Source organism: Suricata suricatta, chromosome 4 (genome assembly GCF_006229205.1).
Source record: "Suricata suricatta isolate VVHF042 chromosome 4, meerkat_22Aug2017_6uvM2_HiC, whole genome shotgun sequence".
Lineage (NCBI taxonomy): Eukaryota > Metazoa > Chordata > Mammalia > Carnivora > Herpestidae > Suricata > Suricata suricatta.
Genome location: NC_043703.1, coordinates 115620348 through 115643096, shown reverse-complemented (window position 1 = coordinate 115643096; position 22749 = coordinate 115620348). Strand labels below are relative to the sequence as shown.

General features: G+C 37.1%; 1 protein-coding gene and 1 pseudogene across 8 annotated transcripts in view; one reads left to right on the top strand and one right to left on the bottom strand.

Annotated features, from left to right (window-relative positions):
* EXOC6B (exocyst complex component 6B) overlaps positions 1–22749 on the top strand; it is a 581371-nt gene that overhangs the window by 251202 nt on the left and 307420 nt on the right. The gene's annotated exons all lie outside the window — the stretch shown is intronic.
* On the bottom strand, positions 14218–14736 carry LOC115289945 (annotated as a pseudogene).

Below are 22749 nucleotides of genomic sequence, written 5' to 3'. Positions count from 1 at the left end.
CCCTATCCGCAAGCCCTCTTGACTCTTATCCCCAAATATACAAACTCTGATATGTTTAATGTCTGATCATGGTTGTGTTTGTATCCTTATAAAAAATATAGAATAATTTTGTTTATGTAGATGTTGTTGTTGTTGGTGTTGTCTTATGGATCTCGTTTTTTCTTGTATTTTTTATTCAGCTTATTTTATTATTTCACCTTATTATAGTCTGTATATCTTACTCATTGCCTCTTACTTCTGCATGATTTTTAATACGTGGTTTGCATTTGCTGTGTTTTATCTATTACTATAGTGGTCAACTCTTAAATTGCCTTTAACATTCTGCTGTAGTAAGTAGTACCCCCATATGAACTTGTATGTAAATTTCTATGATTTCTATACCTGGGTTGGAATTGCTGGGTCAGAAGGTATATGTATAAATTTAATTTTAATTTTAACTAATCCGATGGATATTGAATGATGTCTCTTTGTTTTTGTGTTTCTTTGATTACTGCTAACATTGTGCTTTTTATAGACTCACCAATCATTTAAGATCTTTCTTTGACCTTTGCTCAGTTTTGCCTATTTTTGACATTTGCTCAGTTTTGTTTTGGCTTTCTTGTTTTGTTTTTTTTTTCTTTTTTCTGGAAAGAGAAGTTTCAGAAATTCCTTCTATGTTGTATATATCGACAGTGTAGGATGTTGCAAATGTCTTTTTTCTAGTTTGCTCACAGATTTTACACTATGGCCATATTATCTTTCATAAACAGAAATCCTTGATTTTGATATAATCAAGTCCGTCAATTTTAACTTTGTAGTTTGTACTTTTTGAGTCTTGCTTAAAAGACTATCTGTTAACTTTAACCTGTTATCTATCACATTTGGATATTGATTCATCTTGGGTTCACTGTAGTTATAGTATGAGGTGTAGGAATCCAACTTAATTTTTTTATTTGATGAATTCAGTTTTACCGGTCCCATCTACTACTACATATCTGATTATGGCCCACTGATTCCTCATAATACCTTGGACATATACTAACTATCCATATATATATATATATATATGTATATATATATGTGTGTGTGTGTGTGTGTGTGTGTGTGTGTGTAATCTGTTTCTCACCTCTATAGTTTGTTGGTTGGTTTTTAATGTTTATTTATTTTTGAGAGAGAGACAGAGCATGAGCAGGGGAGGAGCTGAGAGAGAGACACAGAATCTGAAGCAGGCTCCAGCAGCACAGAGCCCGTCATGGGGCTTGACCTCCTGAACTGCGAGATCATGACCTGAGCTGAAGTCGGATGTTTAACTTACTGAGTCACCCAGGCGCCCCTCAAGTTTTTATTTAAATTCCAGTTAGTTATCATACGGTGATATAGTGTAATATTAGTTTCCAGAGTAGATTTAGTGATTGTATATATTTTAGAATCAGTTTGAGTTCATTAAAAAGAATCCTTCTAGAATTTTGATTTGAATTGATTGAATTTACAGATAAATTTTGGGAAGAATTGACAACTTTATAATGCTAACTCTTACTATTCATGGAAGAAAAAAGTCTGCTTTTAAATTATTAGGCTTTGTTTCTATTTTAAAATTCATGGGCGTGTTTTTAAGTAGTAGCAAAATATAATTTTTGTTGCAATTTTCTACTTTACTTTTTAATTAGTAATTGCTGATATTGAAGAATGCTCTCAAGTTTTGTAAGTTAACTGGTATCTGGCAACCTTGCTCAACTCTTTTTATTAGTTATTATGGTTGTTTCTTGGTTTACAGTAGATTTTCTGTGTAGTTGTTCATAATGTTTACAAATCTTAACTTGTTTCTTTAATTCCTATTCCTATTCTTTTTATTGTCTTCTATATTGACCAAGATCATCATTACTCGTTGTTCAGGAAGGTAATAGTAGGCATCCTTGTCTGATTTTTGATCTCTAGCAGAATGTATCTAAAGTTTCTCCACTAACTGATGTTTGCAATAAGTTTTTGGTAAATATTCTTTATCTAGTTATTCCTAGACTCCTGTTAATTTTTTATAAAAATATAAATGTTGAATTTTATTGGCTTTTTTCAAGTATATTAATACAGTTCTATGGTTTTTATACTTTAGTTCATGAATGTGCTAAATTTCAGTGATAGATTTTTGTGATCTTAAGTGATTTTTGTATTCTTTAGATAAATCCAACTCAATGAGGGTGTATTAGTTTTTTTTTTAAACTCTGGAATTTAACTCCGTTTATTCTTTATATTTGTAATCCTTTTTGCATTTATATATATGGTTTATTGTTAAGTCTCAAAATTGCAAAGTCAAGTGTACTTTTCTTCTCAAATAGTGTAAAAGTATGAAAATCAGTTTGTTTACTTTAATGTTATATCTTCAGTACAGCAACAGTACTTGGCATATAGTAGGTACTCAATAAATACTAGTTGAATGAATAAGTAAGTGGTAGTTAAAATAATGCAGTACATTTGTTTGAGTATATGCTAGCTCAAACTTTATTACTCATTTACTTATTCATTAAACACTTGCTGAGTTTCTGTTCTCTATTGAATGGGTTTGAAGACCAATGATGTATTAGTAAGTCAAGGACTTAATGCTTTTAAAAAATTACAGTCTACAAGGAGAGAAGTTAGAATCTTTGAATGCCTGTAATATGACAGCACTGTATCTCATCACTGTGTCTATCTACTAGTTTTTTAAGCTTTGTTAAGACTTTATGATATAGAAAGTGTGATAAATTTTCTTCAAATGAGAACTCTAATAGTGATTCATAAGAGTATTGAAGTCATTTATTTGCACACTTACTAGCTGAGTAGTGTTGGGTGAGTTGTCTAATCCTTCGCGCTCTCATGTATGAGCTGCAATAATAATAATCTGCAGTTACAGATATGCATGTATGGTGCCTCGCTCTGCCTTTGGCACACGACTGGAATTTAATGAATGGCTGATAACCTGGCAAGAGTTATGCAGCTCTGATGCTGATTATTAGGCACATTATTGGTATTTTTTAAAGCATATGCTGTAAAGTATAGACATATAGGTACTCTACCATCAACAAAGTTTATCAGTTATTCAAAACGTACACATTCTTATACAAAGCTGATGTCATCCTAAACTATGAGTTTAAAAATGTAAAAATAAATCCCACACACTAATACTCGGTAGTGTTGCAATATTTGTATTCATAAAGGTTTTATAATAATTTGATAAGGCATTGTTTTTTATGGCAGAAACAGGCCCCTTCCCTCATTCATAATGTGTCCTACTTTTGAAAAAGTCCAACTAGTGGTAAGAGCTCAGTTCTGTTTCTGGAATACATGTTTATTTTGGGGGGCACTGCTGTTTCAGAGCTAGGTGGACTTGAAATAAGCACTAACATGTCTCTTTTCCTAAAGGAAGGGCCAGACATGTATGACTTCTAGAGTTGACTATTTTCCATAGCGTTTTGGGGGCTGTGATTTGTTACTTTTTTGTATTTGTTTCCCATTCTCACGTCGCTGATTTATATTACTGTATAGTGAAGGATGTCTCTTCATAATATTAATGACAAAATACTTAAAAATGGATTGCTTGATATAAAGCTCTGTAACATAAATATTTTTTAAATTTCCCGATGTGGTTATATTAACATTTCTGCGTATTCCACAGGCAGCACAAACTCTGTATGTTTCAAAGTGAACTCATTATCTCACCCCTTCCCTAAAGTCTACTGTTTTGGAGTTACCATGATCTCAGGTCATAACAGCATCCTGTCAGTTCCCCAGGCAACCCAAACCTTTTCTTCTGTCTCAGTACCATATCGAAATCTCCATGGCTTGCAGATGTTTTACTCTCTCATCCTCTCCTACCCTAAAATATTTGCCCTCGACATCAGGATTATTGAAAACATTCTTCTAGCTATTCTCCCTACCTTATATTATAAATCCCTAACAACCTTCTCCCTGTAGTGATAGTGATCTGTACATCTTGCGAGTCTGGGGTATATGTTATCTGCTCAGAATTCTCTACTTGGTCAACTATGGAGTAAGATAGAGAAGTATAGAGGAAAATATGGCATATCAAAGGATAGAAGGTTTTCCATGTCCTGTCTGCCATATTTTCTGCTGCTTACCACCTTGCTTTAATAAAACTGCTTCTAGTTTCACTAGAATAGTAAAACTTCACTTTAATGAAGAGCTTCTAGTTCTTTGAACGTACCATCTTATTTCCTGCTTCTCATCCCTTCCTCATTCTGGTCCTTCTGCCTGAATGAGTATTCTCATTTCTTTTTATTTTGCGGACTCTGTCTTATTTCATACTTGTGTCCTCCAGCAGATTTTCCTAATGCTTCACATTGAGCTCAGGGGTCCCTTGCCCCTTTGCACTGTTATTGGACCCAGTATCTCTTTCTGGCAGTGCCGACTGTATTCGATTATCTTATCTTAAATATGTGTTCTTTTTCTTCAGTAGACTGTAAGCTCTTTTAGGGCAGGTACCATGTTTTATTCATCTTTTTTAGCCTTAGCACTTAGCACTAAGTATTAACAGTATATAATACTCAATAAATGTTTGTTTTTGATTTTGAGAGATAACTGCCCTCCTTTTGACCTGCAAATGAATCCAGTTCTAGCCTCGGGCAGTGTTCTACAATATCAGGGCTGGGACTTATACGAGGGAAAACAGTTCTACTGGTGTCCAGCGGAAGGATCATAACAGAAGTAACAAAAAGTTCTAATATTTTGTCATTTACAATAGTGTTTATCTGAACTTTTGGCCTGGAGGATAACAAGGCACACTTTGAATAAACATGGCAATATTTATTATTTTTAGTGAAACCGACCTTCCATTCACCCCCCTTTTATGGCTGTGCTGCTTATAAATTCCCAAAGGATTATTTGAAAAATCCTACTCATATCTGCCAGCCTTATCAGTAGGGCAGGAGTTCACGTATTGTAACAGGGGGTCAGATCTCGGTCATGGTCTTATAGATGGGGCCAAGCACCTGTAAATTCTTCCTTTGGTGACTAAAGTGAAGTACAATATCAAACAGGCAGTGAGACTTTTCTAGGAAGTGCTGAACTTTGGCAGGAAGGGCAAACTTTGGCAGGAGGAGGGGAGGGAAGAAAGTGAACAAGGGTCAGATAGTGGTTAATTGAGACTTGGTTCTTGGTATAGTAATGCAGTGGACGCGTGCAGGGCAAATGTGAATGTATTTCATAGAACTGCTTTAAGCAATTTATACTGAATTTATACTGTTTCAATCTTCATCTACAGTTTAGAGATGGGCAGGTAAGGGGCAGGGTATAAAACATCATTTTATAGTCATTAAGGAGAATTTTTTTTGAAGGGAGAAAGTAACAAACTAAAAATTTTACCAGAAGAGAAGCGAATAATAATAATGTGAGAGTTCTGTACCTAGTGTAGTGGTACTTAAGAAGATGGATGGACTGTCTGTCTAGTGAGGACAGAAGCCAGGCTGTCTTACAGAGTTTTTAAAAACTCTTACCAACCCAGCGATGTCTGCCATGTTTAGGGACTCTAAGCCTTAAACCGAGCTCAGTTTGGACAAAGATTTATATATACTTTTAGTTCTTCTGTGCCCTGGAAAGTCTTTGTGACTCTTCTGCCAATCTGCTGCTCGTGCGTCCTTCTAGCACTGAAGCAGTATGTATACATGTCCCATGTCAAGGAACTCGGGTGTCATTAGGAGACTGGGGGGAGCAAACCTGTAATACAACCACAGTGCGTGGATCTCATTCGTGGTCTTATCTTCCTGTGGTTTCTTGTTCTCCAGTGATCTACATCATCTGCTCATTAACAGTTTTTTAGAAATCCTAGAGGAAAGAATGTTGCCTGGTGTATACCTTTAATTTATGTACTTTTCTGCATTTGTGTTATACTATAATAAAAGTGCCCTTTTTAAAGATTGCTGACATCTCAGATCCAGGGATAGCATATGTAGGAATATGTGGATTTTTTTAGTAAGCAGCAACCTCTCAGCATTACATGAATCATAAGAACCTCATTTTTATTTAATTCTCTTTCAATTGCTAAAGGAGACTATAAAACAGTTTGAGGTATAAGGGAATGCAGAATGTTATTGTGCAGTGAATTCATATTACAAAGGTTCTAGCAAGTGCAATATTTCTTTTAAACTTTCTTGGGCAAGGGGCCTCTGAGAATTTGATGAAAGCTGTGAGCCTTTTCCTCAGACAAAATGCACATATGTACAGGCGTGTGATATTTTGCTTAGAATTTCAGAGGCTTCCTCAACTCCTGAATCTTATTAGACCTAGAAAGAATCCTTCATGTAAAGGGAACTTGAGGCTGAGTTCAGCTTCAGGCATCTACTGATTACAGACCTACGCCCCGGAATGGCTTGCCCCAATTCCACTTGAGTACCCCTTTTATAAGCCTCCTAAGGACTCCCTACCACTTGTCTTTCTCTTAGATTTGGAAGCCTTGCCAAAATCTAAATTTAAAAGCATATTTCAAAGTGAGCTTATTTCTGTGCCGTAAATCTTCATTCCCTGGACAGTCATCAGGCATGGCAAGCTGGTGACCTGTTTTTTTTCTTAAAAAGAAGTTAGCTTCAGCACCAAAACTAATAGATTTGTCCCCTGAATTCTTTTACCAAGACAGATCCAAACAGAGGTTTAAAAGTAATTATGAGAACTATAGGTAGTAATTTATCTCCCTGAAAATAAGTAATTTTGATAAGTTTCAGGATATTTTACCTCTTGGTTGCTTTAATAATATCTCTTTTTAAATACTTGGCTCTAATTCGGAGAAATGAGTCAGTAGCAAGGCTAGAATTTACCCGCAATCTCTTTACAGTTCTTCGTGACCATTGCTAGAGCCAGGGATGGTGTGGGGTGGGATGGGGTAAGCAGGAATCTTACTGGAATATATTTCTCCCTTTCTAATCTGAGGATTTCTTCTTGTATGGTCTGCACTGGGACTGGAGGAAACTACAAAATCCACGGTCCTCTCACTACTGATAATAGCAAAGAAAGGATGTGGAGGGTGGAAAAAAGGAATGGATAAAAGCAGTTCTAAAGAACCTATTTTTGAGGTGTTAAAGGAATTACTTAATGAGATTACGAACGAACTGTGGTAGCAACTGCTGTTAACATGAGAGCACTTGGAAGATAAATAACATGAAGAGTCTAAGACATTACTGAGATTTTCAATTAAAGAAAAATGATTAGTTTTGGCATTCTAAGGTTAGACTTCAAGATATAGTGGTAGTGGCGGGGTTGTTGTTTATATGTGTACCTAGAATAGTATCGTCTTGGTGTTTATAGAACACTCTGTGCAGCCGTCTCATAGTGCTTCACAAATATGACTGCATTATATAAGTAACTTATTCCCATGGCAAACATGAGAAGAACACCTCACTTGGTGGAGACTGGCCTCACTCTGAATCATGCCATTAAATAGTTCTTTTGTTGGCACCCGAGGTAACAGTTTACAGTTTTTACTCTGGCCCCTTTATCAGGAGGGACTGTTGCTCTTTTAATAATCAAGTAAATTTAACAGTAAGAGTTGGAACATAGACTTAAGGCAGATCTATCTGCAGGATTGGGTGTATTTTAATTGTTAATGACTTTTAAAAATGGGACTCCCTTAAAAAAATAGCAAAGCATTCCTGTTACATCTAGGTATCAGGACAGTTGATTGGCAAATAAAAAACAGATATTCAACATCCACCTCATGTAGTTTTCCTAGTGTTTTTCATAAACCATTGGCCTGACAGCAAATGTTGACTGGTTTTTTAGTTTTCATTAAAATTGATTGTATTTTACTATACGTATTCTTTTTTTTTTTTTTTTTTTTTTTTGGTTTTTAAATTTATTTTTGAGAGAGAGAGAGATTGCAAGTGGGAGAAGGGCAGAGAGAGAGAGGGAGACACAGGATTGGAAAGAGGCTCCAGGCTCTGAGCTGTCAGCACAGAGCCCGATGCGAGGCTCGAACTCGCCAGCTGTGAGATCATGACCTGAGCTGAAGTCGGAGCTTAACCGACTGAGCCACCCAGGTGCCCCACTATACGTATTTTTAAAAGATCTATCCTGATTCTACTTTAAACATTGAAACCATTGACCTGTATTTATTTTATGTAACTGTGGTAAAAATCCATTATTTAAACTCTTTCAATTTTTTACAAAGACACTTGAATGAACATTTAAATTTTTGGTTTGGGTGGAAACAGAAGCAAGGTCATTTACTACTCCTGTGGTAGAAATTAAGGCAAATGAGAAAGGCCTATATGCAAAACTCTAGGGGTTTGGAGTTTGTAAGTTTTTAGTCTCATTTGACATGTCCAAGGATGGTGTTACAGAGAGGGAAATATCACATTATTTCACTAGTCACGTGAAATTGGAAATTATGGATATAGAATTCCCCCATTTCCAGAGACACATTGCTTAATGATTTAGCTTCTCCTAAAGTTGTTTCTAGAGCTGTATTTCTAGGGAACATAGGCTCATCAGATGATCTGTTAAAAAAAAGAAAGAAGAAAGGAAGGAAGAAAGGGAAAAAAGAAAAGAAAAAGGGAGGAGGAGGAGGCCCCTGTTTCAGACGTCATCAGAACGTTGTATACTGTATTTGTGTCTTGGGTTTTTCACAGATCACATTAGCATATTCAAATATTTTCTAAGAAGGTCTACCAAAAAGAAAAACATGTTATATTTTATTGAAGCCAGTATTTAATATAGTGAAAGAGGTAAGGATGCCCAGGATACTTTCTGCTCTTGAAAGTTCATAATTTAATGGGTCCAGAGAAAAGCAACTTTGTAGGAAACTCTGAAGATACCTGTTTTTGTATGTTTTTTAATCCATCATATTTATTTGGAATATATACATTGTCTTTGGAAAATAAGAAAAGAATATTGAACTTTTAATGGAAAAGCCTTCCTGAAAACAGTAATATGAAATGAGTGGGTACCATTTTCAAATCTTTGGGATAGCAATGAAATTAGCAAGGAATTCTGATGTTTCTATACTTGACATTTATTTTTGAAGAACTTTAAGTGGCCAGTATTTTCTTGTTTTTAGACATTACTCCTCTTGACCCTTTTGGTAAGTATTGTTTTATTTTCATTTTAAATGGACTCTCTTTCCCATCTCAGAACTACTCATCTGCTTTCCCCCTCCTCTCTAAGACAAATGCAAGTCGCACTGTTTGAGGGGCCAACTTCCACCATTACAACAGAGCTGGAGCTTTCTGGTTTCCTTCCATGGTGATCTTGAGTACTTCCAAGCAATAAGAGCGCAGTTGGCGTATTTTCTTTAGAGATATTTTTTAATGTGGAAAGTTTTGCCCTGAAATATTTGGTGACTCCTAGTCCATCTCTGACACTTCGCAGATGGTCTCGTCACTCTCCTGCCGTATCTCCCCGCCCCGTGGTTGCACTGACCCACCAGTGCCTGGGGAGGTTAGATAGGGGTAAACACTGCATAGATCATAGAGAAAAGCTGAGGGTGAGATTCCTTGTGCGCTGCATTGATAAGGACACAGGAAAAGCCATTTATAGCGATAACTTTCCTGTAGTATGGGCTAATGGGCCCTGGTTTGTAGTTGCTGTAATCTAACTGTTTATAATTGTCATATTGCTCTTTTAACCTGGTGACCTTATTACCCACAAGCATATCATTTGGCTTTGAATAAAGACAAGAGGCAAAAAAAGTGATTAAAAAAATTTTTTTTCTACATATGCTCACATTTGTATTTTAAAATGCTTCTGTTGGGAAGATTAAACTCAAGGATCCTTGCTTTTTTCTTTTTTTTTTTTTAACAGTAATGTCTGACTTAAACAGCTTTTGATACCACAATAATGATTATTTTTTAAGCTCTGACAAAATGAACAAGAAATAAATCATTTTCCATATCACACCCAGTAACACCCCTTCGAAACACAGTTTAAATCATATAAAAACTGCTTCAAATACTTTAGTTTCTCATTGTTCTTGGAATGGAGTGAACTTACTAACTTGGTCTCCGTAGCCTTCCGTGTTCTATCTGGGCTTCACTTTCGTACCGCCTTTCTGGCCATTCTCTTTCTCCTGCTCACAATCTACGCTCCAGTTGTACTGACCCCATGTTCTCTCATAATGATGGCTTTGGACAGGCAGTTCTCTTCCCTGAAACAGAGTCCATATTTTCTGTCTTCCTTTTAATATTTTTTTCCTATTAATTATGCCAAATCTCTCCCATTTCTGAGATCTCTGGCTCTGGCACTTATATTCTCTCTCTCTTCTCATACATCCAGCCGGATCCCTCATATCTTTTCTTCCTTTTCCTGTTTTGGTTGTGACTGTCACATTTTGTCTGTTTATTTTCAGTTTTTAAATTTAAAAATTTTAGGTTCTTTTGCTTTTCTGAAATGCCTTCTTTCCTGGATACTTACTTTAATACATTGTCCCAGTAGTTTTGGATGTTATGAGGTGTGGGAGAGGCAAGAATGACTGTGGCCAGAGCCTCATGATTTGAACAAGAAGACATGGAGGGGAAGGGTTTCCTTTTGTTTTATAGAGGAAATTTGGCCATTCAGACAGTTATGTAAGTTGCATACACCAAAATGATCTAACCAGAAGCAAATGCCGTAACGAGCTCTGTTTTAAATATGGCTGGTCGTAGCAGGTGTAATGAAGAGTTTGTTTTTAACCTATGAATAGAAGTGATTTATTTTAATTGTGAGACTTTGGAAAAGCTGAGATTGGGACTGTAGTGGATTCTCTACTTTTTCAGATTACTCTAATAACTCAAACCACAATCTAGAGGGGAAGCAATTTAGGACCTCGGCACTAGAGTAGAAACTCAGACTCTGTGCCTGGAGCACTCGAGATTTCCTCAAGGGAATGTTGGCAGCATTCATTTTATTTCCTTAACTCAATGTCTTTAACTAGAGCTTCTGGAAATCTCAGACTACTGTGTTTCTTTCATGACACAGAAGTAACTTAACAAATAATTGTGAAACGAATGAATGAATGAATGTTCAGAATCCCTCCAGAAAGTACAATGTAAAAAATTGATGGAGACCTATACAAGGGCTGTTATGCCATAATCCAAGAAGATTTTGTTGTTTTGGCTGAGATTGATATAGATCCTTGATCTATCATATGATCTATGTTATTAGTTTAGGTTTGGGATTTCTTGCTCTGTAACAATATATTAACATATATTTTTTAGATATGAAATTGAGGTCATTTATGATGTTAATGATGATATGTCTGTAGCAGTGTAGATTGTGTTTGAGTACATGTAACTCAAACCCAACTTTAATAGTTTAAACAAATACACAGTTTTGGGACACCTGGATGGCTCAGTCAGTTAAGTGTCCGACTATTGATTTTGGCTCAGGTCATGATCTCACGGTTCATGAGATAGAATCCCACATCGGGCTGGAGCCTACTTGGAATTTCTCTATTTCTCTTTCTCTGCCTCTCTTTCTGCCCCTCCCCTACTGTGCGCACTCTCTTTTTTTCTCCCTCTAATAAACAAATAAACATGAAAAAATAAAAACAAATACAGAGTGTATTTTTTAATAATCTGAAGAGTAGTCCAGACGTCGGCACTTCAGTGCTGGTATGGGGGCGCCACACTGTCCTCAGAGACATATGTTGTTTTAGCGGTTCCAGTTGTCCATCTTTAGTATGTAGTTTTTGTCTTTGTTCGTGCAACATGGCTGCCAGAACTTTCGGCATCTTTCTCGTATCTCCGAAAGAAAGCAGGTGGGAAGGCTACAGTGCAAGGCCTGCATTCCACCTGAGTCTGTTTCTGTTCATCCGGAAAGCAGTAGCTTCATTTTGTAAAAATGCTGAATCCTATCGTAATTTTAAAAACAATTAAAATTAGAAATCAAGTGATTTCTAGTCAATGTGGTGATTAAAAAAAATTAGAGACAAACCAGGTAAGCTTGAATCTATTCTAAATCTTGACTTAATCTAAATCTATTCTTAATCTTGACACATGTTACTTAATGTCTCACAGCCTCAATTTTTTTCCATTTAAATGAGTCTCAAAAATATAAACAAAAATAAAAAGTTCTTACAGTGGTTCTGTGAGAATGATATGAAAGAATGGATGTAAAAGCATGTGACATGTTACCTTTAAATCTTAAAGAAATATTTTACTTTCTAGCTTGTACATATTCTTGCTCACACCTACCCCTATCATTAAAGGTTTATATTATTAAAAGGACTCTTTCAGAATGTAATGAAATAAGAATAAGGGACTAGATTAATGCATATGAAGATATAAATGCACAGATACAGAAATAGTGCACCTCTTACAACCCTTTCCCATTTAAGGTTACTTTTATAAAATAAGTAATGTAGAAATTAAGAACCATGAAATATCAGAGCAAGAAGGACTTTTGCCTACCCTTTGTTTTATCTTTCTCTTTTCACAGAAGGGGAAACCTTGGCCTCAAGCAGTTAAATTACTCACCTAAAGTCATGTAAGTGGTAGGTAACCAAATGAGAACTAAAAGCTAGATATAGGAGCGCCTGGGTGGCTCTGTTGGTTAAACGTCCAACTCTTGGTTTCAGCTCAGGTTATGATCTCATGGTTCGTGAATGCCAGCCCCGCATCTGGCTCTGCGCTGGCAGTGCAGAGCCTCTGGGGGGAGCAGAGAGCGATGGGGAGAGAGGGAGAGAATCCCAAGTCCCTAAGCCCTCGCCACTTATGCTCTCTCTCTTTCTCTGTTTCTCTCAAAATAAATAAATAAATAAACTTAAAAAGATTTAAAGCTAGATATAAATTCTCTGCCTTGTGTTCTTTCCTCCATCAGATGTCATCATCATTAAAGTGACTTATGTGTTGTGCTACGTGTGGAGAGCTATTCTAAGCACGTTTACAAGTACTAAATTATTCATTATGTCCTGTTGCACCCTCATATGATACATAATTGGTACATTAACTTTGTACAACTAATCAGCACATGGCTTCCCTCGTTCTCCTACCAGTAAGAGACTGGACCTGGTTTCTTGTCAGTGAACTTGGAAGTAGGGATGGAGGTGGAAGGCCATTTACATCTCGTTAGTCCACCTTTCCAAAACCTCTTTTCTCCGTCAGATTTGCCTTTAGCACGTACTTTAGCAATTCTGTGACTATAACAATTTTATGTGACTATGTTTGTCAGAAAAGTTTTGCTTGGGTTTTGTAGAACTGCCTTATGGCCAGGCCTGATTTGGCGTAGTCATCGCTGGGAAAAGAATAGGATTTTCCTTTCTTAAATAGTAAGGTCAGTTACTTTCTATGAAAATGGTCTGTCTGCCTATTTGTTTTTCCTTTTCTTTTCTTGTAACATAAAAAGATGCCATTGAAACTAGTATCACTGAGATAGTGAATAGTCCAGTCCAGACCACACTTGGCTACAGCTTAAACAGTCGGCCGTGGCTATTTGTGAAGTTTGTTTAAGCTGTTATTCAAGTTTTGGGGAGAGCCTTTAGGACACTTTCCCTAGATATTAGTTGCATCTGACCTCTTGTCTTTCTAAATTTTCCTACATTATTCAGAAATTCGGAAGAAGAATTTCCTCCTCTAGATTTTTCTCCATTATTCAGAAACTCAGGTGTATAATTCCTTCCACCAAATAATGCAATAAAAAGCAGCTAGGCTTTGAAATCTTAATGGAAGACACAAAAGTGGGAGAATTTATGAATAAGGGTATTTTCATTGGGAAAAAATAGAAAACCGTAAGTTGATATTAACAATAAACAGATAGGGGTGCATGGGTAGCTCAGTCATTTAAGCATCTTACTTCTGCTCAGGTCATGATCTCATGGTTCGTCAGTTCGAGCCCCATGTTGGGCTGTGTGCTGACAGCTCAGAGCCTGGAGCCTGCTTTGGATTCTGTGTCTCCCTTTCTCTCTGACCCTCCCCTGCTCATGCTGTCTCTCTCTCTCTCTCTCTCTCTCAAAAAATAAATAAAACATTAAAAATAAATAAATAATAAGCATTAAAATTTTTCATAAAGCAAACATTAAAAAAATCTAAATACATACATATGTTAATAGGGAAGAGGCTGTGGTCTTTTTTTTTTTTTTTTTACTAGGCAAAGAACTTTATTAATCCTGTTTCAAACTTTATTCCCAGGCTTCTTCAGCTTAATTAGCTGCAAAGAATGAATTGTGTATAAGCAAAAACTGAAAAGAGTTGCAGTGTCCAAGGGGCTCGGGCTTAAAGATACTAGAGATCTAGATTTTATCAGATCCATGAACAGAATTTTTAAAAAGCAGTCATAAAATCGCAGCTCCCAGTAACTTCTTCAAGTTTTATCTTCTTCAGAAGTTGACTCAATTCAGTTTGCTTCATTCTTGGAAGCTTCATCGAAATTCTCCACAAGATCTGGAACTTCATCATCATCATCCTCTCCTGTAGCAGGTGGTGCCTTTCCATCCACAGATTCTTTGGGCAGAGCTTCTTAAACTAGTCAGACCGTCTGCACCAAGCTGGTTTAAGACGCTGGGTAGCATTTCTGTCAGCTGCTTTGTCTCAGCGTGGCCTGTGATGGTGAAAGTGTTCGCCGCCAGGGATGCCTGAACTTAGGGTTGTTAAAGTGGATCACCGTTCCTTGGTTTGTGAACATATACACGTCTTCAATACCAGAGATGCTGTTTACCCCTAACTTCTTTAAGGAAAACTGAAGTTTTTTATCATCTGCTGTAGCTGTTCAGTGAACCACCTTCTTTCGGCGACCAATTCCTTTCCCACCAATGCGCACTTGTGCTTGGAGTTTGGCGAGTTTCTCCTGGTTCATGAGAGTTTCTTTCATCTTGTTGGAGCAGAAATGGGACTACGCGGGGGACTAGGGCTGGTGCTCAGGGGGTCTCGGGTGGACTAGCGGAGGTCAGGTGCACACACGCGGGGACCTGGTCTTATTTATTATAGTAGAATGTGGAGTTTTGACTGTTGGCAGACATTTGGGTGTCTCTTGCATCCCTGTAGATCTTGTTAGCAGAGGCACTGACTGTGTTTGTTCCAGATTATCTTTTCAGGGATGCTTGTGTAGTCCATAGCTTTGGAAGGTAAGGATAATGTCTCCTGCCAGAGAAAGAAGCAGGCCTGTTTCCAGCTTTGGAAGATCAAGATTGTGTTTTTCTGTGGAGAAAAGATACTTGAATTCCCTATGCTCAGGGTTCTTCTCCTTTAAAGTAAACCACTGAATGTGCAGGTGTCTCCTGAACTTCTTCACACTGTCCTGTGGAAATTGGGATTCTGGAGACTGTGCAAGCATAAATGTTCATACTCGAGCTGCTGCTGCTACTGACACTGGTAATAAAGTCCTTTGTCTCTAATCTAGTTTCGTGCCTTCTGCTAGCATTCCTGAAAGTGTGGCACATTAATTTGTTTGCATGCAAGGTGATAAAATCTCAGACTCTTCAGGGTTTCTCAATTTGTAGTCATTACAATAAAGATTTATTCTGGCAGAAATCATTCATAGATACTAAACCTGGCGAGGAAATTTTGGTAAGTGGTAGTATATTTTTGTCATCTTTAAGTGTCTCCCCAGGATTACTTCTTAATAATGACACAAAATATAACTGGGTACCCTCTTTATCAGGTGATCAAAATTTGCATCAAAAATTACATTAACATTGTGTGCCTCTGAGTGAGATTCCCTGAGAGTAATACCACATCACTTTATGTAGTATTCTGCCCTGGGACACATAACGTGAATCTATTCCATGAGGAAAAATCACAGAGACTCCAGGTGAGAGGCCTTCTGTTTGGAAGGAAGGAAGAAAGGAAGGAAAGAAGGAAGGAAGAAAGAAAACAATTATATACAAGTATACATATATACAAATATATCTTATACAAATCTAAAAATGTCAATCATAAGAAATAAAGGAAACCTGAGGAACTGTTTCGAATTAAAGGAAGCTAAAGAGGCATGACCATCAAGTGCAATGCATTGTCCTAGGCCAAGATTGGCAAACATTTTCTCCGAAGGACCTGACAGTTGTATTTTAGGCTTGGTGGACCATTAGGGTCTCTGTCACAACCACTCAGGTTCACTGTTACACCTCAGAAGTAGCCAGACACCATATGTAAATGAATGAATGTGGTCATTTCCCAATAAAACTTTACTTACATAATAAGTAACAGGATAGATTTGACCCATGGGCTGTGGTTTGCTGATCTTTGCCCTAGATTGAATCTTGAACTTGAGAAAAAATATGCTTTAAAGCACATTTTTTGGATTCATTGACAAAACTGGAATATGGCAGGAGATGAGGAAAACATTACATTTTTTGACATTGATTATTATTCTGTGGTTAAAGAAATTATTCTTGTTTTCAGAAAATGCACAATGAGCTATTTAGGAGTAAAGAGATCTGATGTATGTAACATACTTTCAGATGGCTAAGGAAAAAAATAAATATTTAGGAAGAGAGCAAATGATAAAGGATAGGGGGCAAAGTATTGATGGAAGGTGAATATGAGTAAATAATATGTGAGTGTTTCTTCATACTGTTCATACAACTTTTCTGTAAATTAGGATTCTCTTCAAATAAAAGGTTAGAAGAGTATATCTGTTGGTATATGTGAATTTATACGTATGTACCTAGTCCATAGAGAGGGAAACATATAAAAAATTTTGTAGATCCTCTACACTCTTCTAGATAGATATCTACGAAAAAAGAGAGATTAACCAAAACATGAATTGAAAATGAAAATCTGTGATTGATGTACAAGGGAAGCCAGCAGACATCATCTTTGGCCTAATCTGAACGCACTTAGTTACCCAGCGGCTGTAGTCCAGGGGCCAGAGGTTTTACCGCGGTCTGAAAATGACGGTGGGAGCCACATTTTCCAGACTGCGAAACACAGGGTACCTTGTTTAGTCAGCAGAGTTTAGGTCAAATGTGGTTATGAAAAACAGATGAATTCTGGTGATCAAGTTGTACTTTGACAAATATTCCATTGTTTGAACATGCAGTAATTTCTGAAAAATGTGAAGCAGCCTGGGCCGCGGAGATTGAGTTCTCTCTTCTCAACTCCCTTGCCTACTCACAAAGGTCTCGTCGTCGTGGGGAGTAGAAATAACAGGGCAGAAGAAGTATGTTAGTCCTCCCCTCCCCCTTCTTTTTCCTTTTTTTTTTTTTTTTTCCACCCCTTTGCTGTACTGACAAATCAAGCGTTCTGGGCAGGCTGTTTTGTCAGCTGGAGGTCTTGCACGACTCTGGGCTTTAGGGAGAGTTTTTGTGTTTCAGTGTTGTGGATGGTCATGTGTTCCAGCGAATTACATACTTTGAGTGTATCCCGTTAATAGAAAAATGGGACTTGAGGTTTAGTGAGACATTGTTATATTCCACTGACTCTTCTGGCCGGGACCTGAAGAGTCATTGCGTCTGCTCCTACTGCAAGAGGCTCATCCATAGAGCTCTGCTCCTAGCATTTCAGAACTCTAGTAATAGCACAGCAGGCCAGAGATGCTTGGTACAGGACTCCGTTTAGAGTCAAGTCCTCTTTAATGGCTTATTTTCCCATTTACATACTTGTGTTGTCCTTTGCTGTTATTGCTTTAGGGTTTTGTCTCACTTTGTTCATTCATCCTTTTAATAAATATTTATTGCATGCTTATTGTATGCAGAGAACATGGTCCATCCTCCTGCCCCCCTAGGTGGAATGTCTGTTCTGGATGATGTAGGCTTGCGCCATTCAGTGTGATCACCACTAGGTACATGTGCATTTTGAGCACTGGAAACATGGAGATGTGCTGTAGGTATAGAATACACCAGATTTCAAAGGCTTGGTACAAAAAAGGAATGTAAGATATTTTATATCACCTGTTTCTTTACTTTTCTGTGGTTTCTAGAAAATGTTTAAATTGTGTATGTGGCTCACATTTGTGGCTTGCATTATATTTCTGTAGAACAATGCTGCTTATCAAATATGAAATAATATTTATAAACCCTGAGTATTTTTTTCCCTGTCTCTTATCATGAAATGATTGTGGTCATTTCTAGTATTACCATGTTTAATATTTTTCTATGAAAGAATATCAGCCATGATTATTACACCTTTTTTTTTTCAGTTTTGTTGATGGCCAGTATATCTCAAAAATACCAATTCTTGGCAAATTCTTGGTATTCCATTGATGAATAAATTTGGAACCTTGGTGAATGTCGCTGGGCAACCAGATTTGTTAGTAACAGGCTGACATTTGTACAAGTGATTAGTGTGACCCAGAAATCTTGATGGTAGTATTTTCATAAATTTTGGTACAACTTTTATATAAGCCACCAAAATGTTAAGCAAAACCTCTATTGCTGCTGCTGCTTCTTTTTCTTCCTCCTCCTCCTCCTCCTCTTTCTTCCTCTTCTTCTTCTTCACAATTCTAGTTACAGGGAGGTAAGGTCATGGTAATTGCATAATATTAAATATGAAACAAAAAATTCAGCTCTAATCTTAAAAATTTAGTCATTTATAAAATTATAAATCCGTACAAAATGACATAAAAACTGTTTAAGACGTTTTGTGAAGGTTACCCCTTGTTGCCGCACTCTTCAGTGCAATCTCTGTGGAGATTGGACTATGGAAAAACTTTTGATGGCTGCCTGGCTGTGTCTTTTGGAAATGTTGGTTCTTTCATGCCCTGGGAAGGCTGCCAAGACATAAGTATTGCAGTGCCCTACAGATGGCTTTATTTTTTAGAAGCTTGAAGCTAACTCTTCATTGTATACATTACAATGTATATACACCAGTGTTGGCCCTCTGCAAATGATTGTGGCAATCTTAACATCCTTTGTATCATAGTTGCATGGTTTCAATTTAGTTTGTCTTTCATTAGGTAGGTCATATTTGGTATTAGTGGCATGTATGAATTTGGGAAAGTTTTTAATCTAAGTCTCAACCATGATATAGATAATTTTCAGGGCTATGGGGGCTTCTGTGACTTGAGGCCCCAGCAGGGAGCAGTGCTGGTGAGGAACAAAGCTAAAGGCAACTTTCATGGAGGGGAACACGAAATAGACTTCCTGCTGTAGGGCTGCTTAAGCAAGAGGTAGAAGCATGGTTTTTAGCCTGGAAGAATCTTATATTCAAGGAAAGTTGATATACATACGAGATGACTACCAATATATATGGAAGTTTCTTAACTTGGCAAAGGGATCTATGACAACCCCCCAGCAAAGATCATACTTAATGAGTAAACTTTAGAAAGATTCCTAACAAATTAGGAAGAACTCAAAGACAAATCCTCAAAGATGCCTACCACCACCCATTGTGTTCATAATTCCTAAGGTCCTAGGCCAAGGGGTAAATAATGAGAAGGAAGGTAGAATTTCAGAATTGTACAATAAAGCCTTTATTGTAAAAATTTCAAAATTCCATTAAAAAAACATTTAGGAAGTTGTAGATAAGTGAAGAGACACTCTTTGAATAGGATGTCTACACATTGTAAAACTGTCAGTTTCTCCCTGAGTTAATTTGTAAAATCAATGAAATTAAAATAAATCCAATAAGAAGTTTGTGGTAACTTGGCAACTCTGTTCCTAATTCGTTCAAAATTGCTGTAATGTAGAGGCTAGTTAGTGGCTTGCTGTGAAGACTGAAGCCACATTTTGATGGCCCATACGCCACAAGAAGCTCCACTGTACTTCCACAAGAATACATTTACCAGGACGTTAATTTTGGCATTGTTTCTTGTAGAAAATGGTGGAAGCAATCTAGGTATTCATCACTAGAGGACTGATGAGTAAAATCGGTGTTTACATATGATTGGTTGTAATATATGCAACATATGCCATGCTTTTTTAAATGACGAACAACAGTTATAAGTAACAATATATAAAGGTTTCAGAAATACAGTGCTGGGTGATCAAAGTAAGGAACAATACAATTGATAGTTCAATATCATTTATATAAATTAACCCATAAAATAATACTGTACATACTTATTTCAAAAGCACACTTTTATATAAAAAAATAAATTTCACTTGAATGACATTTTTTTCTTTTTCTTTTTAATTTTTTAAAAAATGTCTTTATTTTATTTTGAAAGAGAGAAGACAGAGAGTGAGCAGGGGAGGGGCAGAGAGAGAGAGACACACACAGAATGTGAAGCAGACTCCAGGCTCTGAGCTGTTAGCACAGAGCTGGACTTGGAGCTCGAGCCCAGAGACTGTGAGATCGTGACCTGAGCCGAAGTCGAACACTTAACCAACTGAGCCACCCAGGCACCCCTGTCATGTCTTTTTCTATATACTAGAGTGGGTGCCTGTGTTGATAAGAGGAATGGGGCATAAAAGAAAAAAAATAAAAATGCATAATACTACATACTTCAACAGTGTATCTTGAACTAGGATAGTATTATGAAATCAAGTTTTTGCAAGTGATGCCTTAATAAAATACTCTAAACTGTTGCTACTTGAATGTCATGGTATCAGAGAAATACCATTAGCATTTGTCAAAGAGGCTTCTAGAAATTTCCTCTAGTACTGACTCTACCCTTAAAATAAAGACAGAATGGTCACAAAACATAGGTGGAAGGTTTTATGTATTTCTTCTTTTTCTTCTGGGCTACTTGAAAACCTGTATTTCTTTTTAAGGTCACTAATGTATGTGGTTGGGCCACAAGTGGTCTTTCTTATCTATTTTGAGGAACCAAAATAAAAAAGAACTTGATGTTTATAGCAAGGAGTATGTACACATCTAGTATTCATAAAGTGAATTTTAGTCACCATACATTCTTTAAGTTCACTCTTTCAAAGAAAAACAGCTCTATCAAGCAACTAAGTAATACTCTATTCATTTAACAAGTGTTTGTTGCAGATACGTTTTATCCTATGTGGGTAGGTGTCAAACTAATTAGCATTCTAGACTCTGAGGAGGTGCACCAGGGATTCCTTGCTTGGGGGGGAAAAAGTTCCTTCCAGCCGGGCTCAGCACCTTTGTAAACATGAAGGACATTGAGATGGTTCTTGTTGTTAAAGAGGGAAAGAAATGTAAATGATATGATTAGCAACAGTTCTGTTTTCATTTTAAGCTTTTCATCTGTGGTCAGTGAGTGAAACATATTTCCTCATTAAAACAATTTGGATGGAAGTTTTCTGAGACCACATCAGGCCATCCACCTCCCCTGAAGTTTAGTATGTCTTAATTTGAGGGAGGGAAGGGTTTCAGAAGGAAACCTTCACCCACTCTTGGAGAGGAGGAAAAAAAGCTCCCTTTGTCAGGTTGCTGGAAGTAGGCTCTATGCAACTAGGCAGAAAAACCTGCATCGGAAAAGGGGTATAGTAAAAATAACATGAGCTGGTATCAGACACATATTTCTTGCACTCAGTAAACTTGGTAACTTTGGCTTTCAGTTTGCTTACAGGAATAGGAAAATGTACCTTAAAGAGTTGTTGCGAAGAATACATGAGATAGTAAGAGTGTTTTTTTAAAGCACATAGTAGGTGTAGCAATTGCCGTCTCTCTATTGATTCTTTGTAATAAATGTTTCTTCTTAAGCATGTGTCAACTTGCCTTTTCAGTGTCCTCAAATCTTAAATCCAACCCCTACCTCATCAAGCCTGTTAGGTGAGGTTTATTTTTATGGCCTCTGTAGTTAAAATATGGTCTTTAAAAGAAAATTTTATTATATGCCCTTTAAAACCTGAAGCCTAGGTTACTTCAGTTTTTATTCTCTTTTCTGGATAACTATTTCCGTGTTTATTCTCTCTTTTCCAGATAATTAAAGATATTCATTTCCTTGTGGCTTCTGTGAAATATCCTTTATGAAAATGGCAAGCACAGAGGGTCCTGTTTAATTTTTAGTGCTGTATTTATCTCCTCTTTAACAGATCTTTACAGTGTGAAGATAGAAAAGGATCAAACTATAATCCTCATTAGAAGGAAGGAGATTTTTGTCTTTTTTCTCCATTCAGTATTAGATAGAGCCCGAAGCTGTGCTGTAGACAACATACCACATTGCTGAGTCCTTTCAAGTTTAGGGTTTAGTGTTTTTTCCCCGGCATTTTCACACACACTTCATCTTACTTGAGCCTCCAGATAGCAGTCTGACATGGGCAGGTTTTGTAGTGAGCATCTTATATGGACGTGGTGGCTGAGGGAACTTGAGGTTTAGTGAGATTAATTGATCTGCCTGATGGATCACAGAGCTAGTGATTGGCCCGACTAGGAGCCAAGTCTGACTTTATGAGTTGTATTTGAAAACCTCATTTTACTTTTCTGTATTAATGTTTCTGGTGCGGAGGCAAGTGCTATAAAGTAAGCAAGAGGACTTTTTCCATGACGATACATTCTGAACATATTACCAAAAAGTAAACGCGTTGGCATTGTTTTGCATTAATATCTAGTCTTTGAAGTTTGAGAAGGAAGAACTGATTATAAAATTTTTAATTAAGAAAGCAATGCTCTTGGTGGTTTCTGGAAAAAAAGCAAGTATTTAAAAATAAGAGTCATGCCCTACTTTCTAATACTGGCAAAGACTTGGAAATCAGAAATAAGGGCCTGGAGAAAGACAGTCACATAAACCACACTGGTTTTGGCTTAGAGAAATGACTGCAGTGGAGAGAGAAGATGGGCAAACTGTATTTCATAGTTTGCTCCTTAGATTGGGAATGTTGCCTTTTGGGGAACGCTAATAATGTGTGAGTGTCGTCACACAGGTCTCTTTGGTCCTGTCAGCGTTCTGTAACTGCTCTGTAAAATTTCAGCCTGGCTGGGATAGCTCTCTATAGTTCATCCTAAAGGTTTATTTTAAATTCACAATTCGCCGGCGCTCCCTCCCTGCTCTGCATCCTACACCTGGCTTGGGAAAATCAGGAGGGGAGGG